Source organism: Sminthopsis crassicaudata, chromosome 6 (assembly GCF_048593235.1).
Source record: "Sminthopsis crassicaudata isolate SCR6 chromosome 6, ASM4859323v1, whole genome shotgun sequence".
In the NCBI taxonomy this organism is placed as follows: Eukaryota; Metazoa; Chordata; class Mammalia; order Dasyuromorphia; family Dasyuridae; genus Sminthopsis; species Sminthopsis crassicaudata.
Genome location: NC_133622.1, coordinates 220,460,266 through 220,466,265, shown reverse-complemented (window position 1 = coordinate 220,466,265; position 6,000 = coordinate 220,460,266).

Below are 6,000 nucleotides of genomic sequence, written 5' to 3'. Positions count from 1 at the left end.
AAAACCATTAGGGCTTTTAGCAATGCTTTGGTAACTAAAGGATGAACCTTAGATGTAAAGACCTATGATATTCACAGGATCATAGATGTAAGGCTGGAAAGAATCTCAGATTTATTCTGAGCCCTTTTAGTGATCAAGTTCAAGGTCACCTAGCTGTTAAGTGTCAGAAATAAAATTTGAAGTCAGGTCTCCTGACTCTAGAGCCAGTGCCATATTGCCTGCACAGTGAAGTCTGAACACCTACTTTATAAAAATGAATTTGTAAAACTAATTTAGCTCAAAAATTTTGGAGTTATTTCTTACTCTTTTTATGTTTTGTTGGTCATCAGTGGCAACCTTTTTCATTTTTCAGATTTATGCTAATTTTTATTTTTTCTCATTGCTTATTCATTTTATTTGTTTGTATGGTGATTAAATTTAGCTTTATTAAATGCAAGTCTTCAATAAATGCCCCAAACTCCTATAATTCAACAGCAGTTCAATAAGAATTTGTAAACATGTACAATGTGCTAAGTTTGCAAACATAGTCCTTTGTCCTCAATGATCTTACAGTCTAGCAAAGGAAATAAAATAAAGACACTTTGTGTTGATACTTACTTGGCAGCCCTAAGTCTTTGGAATCGAGGGAATATTGAACTCATAGAACATCGGAGCCAAAAAGATGTTTGGGACCATCTAATCTAAGACTCCTCATTTTGATGCTTATAAAGAAATAGGCTTTCTGTTTTCTTAGCTTGGTGCCATGCGATTTAATTCAGCTTAGTGAATATTTATTTAAAAACCTGCTGTGTTCAAAGATGTTGTCCTTGGTGATAAGAATACAAATACAAAGGGCAGCTAGGTGGTGGAGTGGATAGAGCACCAGCCTTGAAGTCAGGAGGACCAGAGTTCAAATCTGGCCTCAAACACTTAACACTTAGTAGCTGTGTGACCCTGGGAAAGTCACTTAACCCCAATTGCCTCAACAACTCATTGTTCTCATCCTCAATTTTAGAAAGTGGTAATGTAACTCATTCTGCTTAGTTTAATTGGTGGTGAAGCTTCTAGTTTAAGCAATGAGAGCTGTTTGGTTAGTGAAAGTCATGGCTGTCTTTTGATGAATGATAGAGCATCTATGGAAGACCTACCCAGTTAAAAAATGAATTTTGAAGGTAGTTTGGACAACAAAAAGGGCATTTCAGCCTATTGAAACCACAGACCATTCTTATAAAGCTTACATAAATTTGTAACATGAGAGGTGACATACAGTTTCTCCTTTCTACATTCTATGAAGGTCTGTCTGTTTAGCCATTCTGTCATGTGCCAGTTATTGAACCTAAAACACCCAAAGGGCAAAATACAGGAGTCCATTTTTTGCATTAATATAATTTCATTTGTTTTTTTTTTCATATGTAAAGAACAGTGGAGGAAAATCTCTTGCATAAAATATATATCCAATTCCTTATTTCTTCATGTCTAGATATGGTAATACTGATGATAATTTATTCCTTTATCCTATACACCCTCCATTCTACTACTAATCCAATTTTCCTTAAATGTCACTTTCACCATTGCTCAGAAACCTTCAATAGCTCCCTATTTCCTATGATGTCAAATCTGGACCTCTTTGCTTGACTCAATATCCATTATGATCTGGTTCCATTCAACTCGCCTGAATGATCTAGTGTTACTCCACATACTGGAGACAGCTTCTATTTTGCTTCTTCTGTAGATTTTTATCTTTGTAATATTTTGGGGACATGTCCCCCTCTCTTCTCTGCCATTGCCCTCACCTTAGTGTCAGTTCTCATCATTTCATACTTAGATTATGCAAAAGAAATGCTGCTACATCTCTTTTCTTGATCTAGTCTATCTTCCACTGTCAGCTGTCATCCTAAGGAGTGGGTCTGATGGTCTGATGTCCACCCCCACCCCCGATAATGGTCTCTACCAGCAGCTTAGCATCACTGTGCACAGAACACTGGATCTGGATTCAGGATGCTCTAAATTTACATCTGGCCACATACTTACTGGCTGTGTGACTCTGAGCCAGTCACCTAACTTCTGACTGCCTGGAACACTTAGACACCTAATAAACATTTATTGACTGGCTTACTACTTACTACTATCCAAAATCTATTGATCCTTCATGGCAAAGCTCCAGTTCTACCTTTTTAGTACTTAGTCATCCTTTCCATTGTCTAAACTTCCATGGTTGGCAGCTCAGTGATACAATGGATAGAGCATCTAGTATGGAGTATGAGTTCAAATCCAGACTCACACCCTATCTCTGTGAGCCTGGGTAAGTCACTAACCACTGTCCACTTCAGTTTCCCCATCTTTACAATGGGGAATCTATAAATCTAAATCTAAAAATTATAAAATTTCTCCTAAGCTTTTCTCTTACTTTTCTCTCTGCTATGCATTCTGTGATGAATCAGTACAAATTTACTTCTTATTCCTCACTCATGACACTGCATCTCTCATCTCTGAACAGACAGATAAATAGGCCTGTATTTTTCTTTTTACTTTTCAACATCCCTGGCTTTCTTCAAGACTCAGTTCAAACGGCACCTTTGACAGGAAGCCTTTCCCAGTCCCTACACCCACTTTAACCTGCCTCCTAACTTTCCTTCTACTATGTAAATCTCTTCTATGTACTTATTTATTTATATGTTTGCTTCCCAATTAGTCTATAAGGGTTGCAAGAGTTTTAGTGTTTTACTTTTCTTAGTATAGGGAGTCCTTAAAAATGCTTGTTAATTGTCAGTTGATTGATTGTAGAAAGAAATCTCTTGATCATTAGTGTGACTTTGCACCCAATGCAGGGAACCATCTTCCACCATTTTTTTTCCTATCAGTAGCCAAATGTTGTACAAGTATAAACATTTATTTTTTCTAATAAAAAGTAAGTGATCAAAACCAAACTCATTTTGTATGTGAAATCACTTTATTAGAATTGATGGGACTTGATTGACAAGTGAAAGGTAATGAGGATAGACTGATCTTAAACTTTCTAAGTCTAGTTATATACATGGGAAGGATGAGATAGATTTGAATAAAAGTGCCATCTAACGATAATAATGAGAATAAAACAGACAAAGACAAGTTAGACTAGTTAGTAAAGAGAAGCTTTGAAAGGAAAACTGTTCTCCTTTAGCCATGGGGTCTTCTAAAATCTATTCAGGAGCACATCTCCAATTACATGTAGGAAGGTGAAGTGTGTAGAGAATAGTAATTTGATAACTTCAAAAGGAGCACCTTTAAAGATAAATTCAGGGCAGGGGTGACAGGCATCTCTAGGATGCTTTATTTCTGAATCTTCCTGCTCATTGAGGTAAAGAAGACACTAAGAGGATTATGGGGGAGAAAAAAGCAAAAGCCTCAGATGCATACGTGCTCAAATTGGCTTGAGATAGAGATATTATTGCCCAACCCCTGACTGTTATTTTTAATCTCTTATTGACAAGTAAAACCTTTCCTACAGAGAAGAATTTGGGACATGTAATCCACACTCTTCAATCTCAGGGTTTGAGATAACCCTGACAATTACAACCTGTTGCTCTTTTATTCATTTAGAACAAGATTTGGAATCTATCACAAATGAACAATTTGGCAAACACAGCTCTCAGTAAAATCTATTGTCACTTAATTGGCACCATTTAAAAAAATTGCTGAACCATCTATAAGTACAACATAACAGCAGACTACAGACCTTTGGCAGTTCTGTTATGAGCCAATTTTAAAATTTAGCCATTGTAAAAGACAACGGAATGAGTTATTTTGTCCATGAGGCAGTAGGCTCAAAAAGAAGGACATTTATAAAACAATACATATCAATTTTATCTACCTATCTATCTGTCTGTCTGTCTATCTATCTATCTGTCTGCCTATCTCTTTGTCTATCTACCCATCCATCCATCTATCTACTGATTAATCAATCAATTATTGACTGATAAAACAGCATCCTCATACCCAGAATTCAATCTCCTCATTTCTTTTTTTCAGAATTTGATACCTTTAGCTGCTTCAATTGTTGAAATCACTTTGGATTTACTTTGTTATATTTTTGAAACCTCAGAGTCATCCTTACCTTTCCCTTAACCTACATATCAAATCAAATTTCAAACCTTTTCAATTCTAGCTTCACAATATCTTTTGTATTTGCCTCTTTCCTTCTATGTAAGGATCCTTACTCTTGGTCCTTATCACCTCTCTTTCTTCTGGACAATTGCGATAATGTATTTGGTCTCCCTGTCTCAAGTCTCTTACTCAACTCTCAAAATGATATTCCTAAAACATAGATTTGTATATTTGTATATATTTGTATATTAAATATCTATTATCATAAATTGAGGTTATCTTCATCATCATCATCATCATCCACATTAAGCATTTATATATATTTATCATGTGTCAGGCACTATGCTAAGTGTTAGGGATGCAAAGAAAGGCAAAAACATGGTTCCTATCATTAAGCAGCTCACACAGTCAAATGGGGAAAAAATCATGCAGATAATTAGGTCTATGCAAGACATATACAGTGTAATGAAAAGTCATTTCAGAGAGAAGACACCAGCAGTAAGGGAGGGTGGGGAGCAGGTACCCAGAAATAATCTTCTGCTGAAGATGTGGTTTGAGCAGAGTCTTGATAACCTTCCTAGCTAGTCTTGTCATGCATTGTCCCCCTTTCACTCACCCATTGTTCCAGTCAAGCTGTCCTTGATATTTTTCACACAAGATAATTCATCTCTCATTTCTGTGTTAATATCTATATCTATAGATGTGTGTGTGCCTGCATATAGCTTTACACATACCCATGCACACATATATATGCATATATATACATACACACACATATATGTATATTGAGGTGTACATATTGTACTTGATGAATTAATTGTCTCTCTCCCATGACAAAATGTAAGTTCATTGAAGGGAAGGACTATTTCATTTTTGTATCTATATTTCTAGAGCTTGACATATAATTGGTACTTATTAAAGGTTGGTGGATTTGTTGGCAAATTTTGTATTTATTTACATGTAACCTCTCTCATAGAATATAAAGTTCTTGAGGATAGAGACTCACAGAGACTCATTTTGGTTTTGCCTTTATATTCCTGAGCCTAGCACAGTGCCTGGCACATAGTTGTAGGTGATTATTAAGTGCTCACTGAATTAAATAGACTTCTCTATAATTCCTTTTCTTAAATGGAAGGATTTACTACAACAAATATTAAAGTCAATTTCAAAAGTGAAAACATTAAAAGTTATATGTTAAATTCAGTGTGTCCAACAGTCACACAGTTCCTTAGAAGGAAAGGTTTTGTTTATAGAATCCTTGAGGATCTCATTTAAAATTGTGTTATAACTCAGTTCCACTCATCAGACCTTTAGATAAGGACTAATATTCCTTCTCTTATTCATTTAATTTTTTCTCAGCAGACTTCACCAGCTTCTTATGTAGTTTTGGGAAAAAAAGAATTATTTCAAGAGTTCTCAATTAGCCCACAAAATGTAGATATGTCTCCCATGCACTGATAATACTTTATACATTAGTCCAAGTTACCCAAGCATCATTTTAATGATAATTTTAAAGATTTTTATTTTAATATAATGATTTATTGATTTTTATTAATTTAATGATTATTTTAATGATCATTAGTATTTCACAGACTAATGACAGGCTTTTATTTAAAAGGGATTTCTAATAACACACACACACACATACAAGATCAGTACTTATTTGGATACTTGATTTGGATATAGAAAAGAATTCTCTTACACATCTAGCTTGACAGGGATAGCTTTCAAAAACGTATTTTGATGTAGGATGTCACAAGTTTCAAATATGTGTTTTTAATTGCATGTTATTAGACTTCATCCTATTTCACAACTCATCTTCATGGTCCACTTCTACAGCTACCACTCTGGAACTAAACTATAAATCAAAAGAAGGTGAAGTAACAGAAGAGAAAGTTAATCACCATCGTCAGTCCTTGGAGGTGATGGTACCCCATA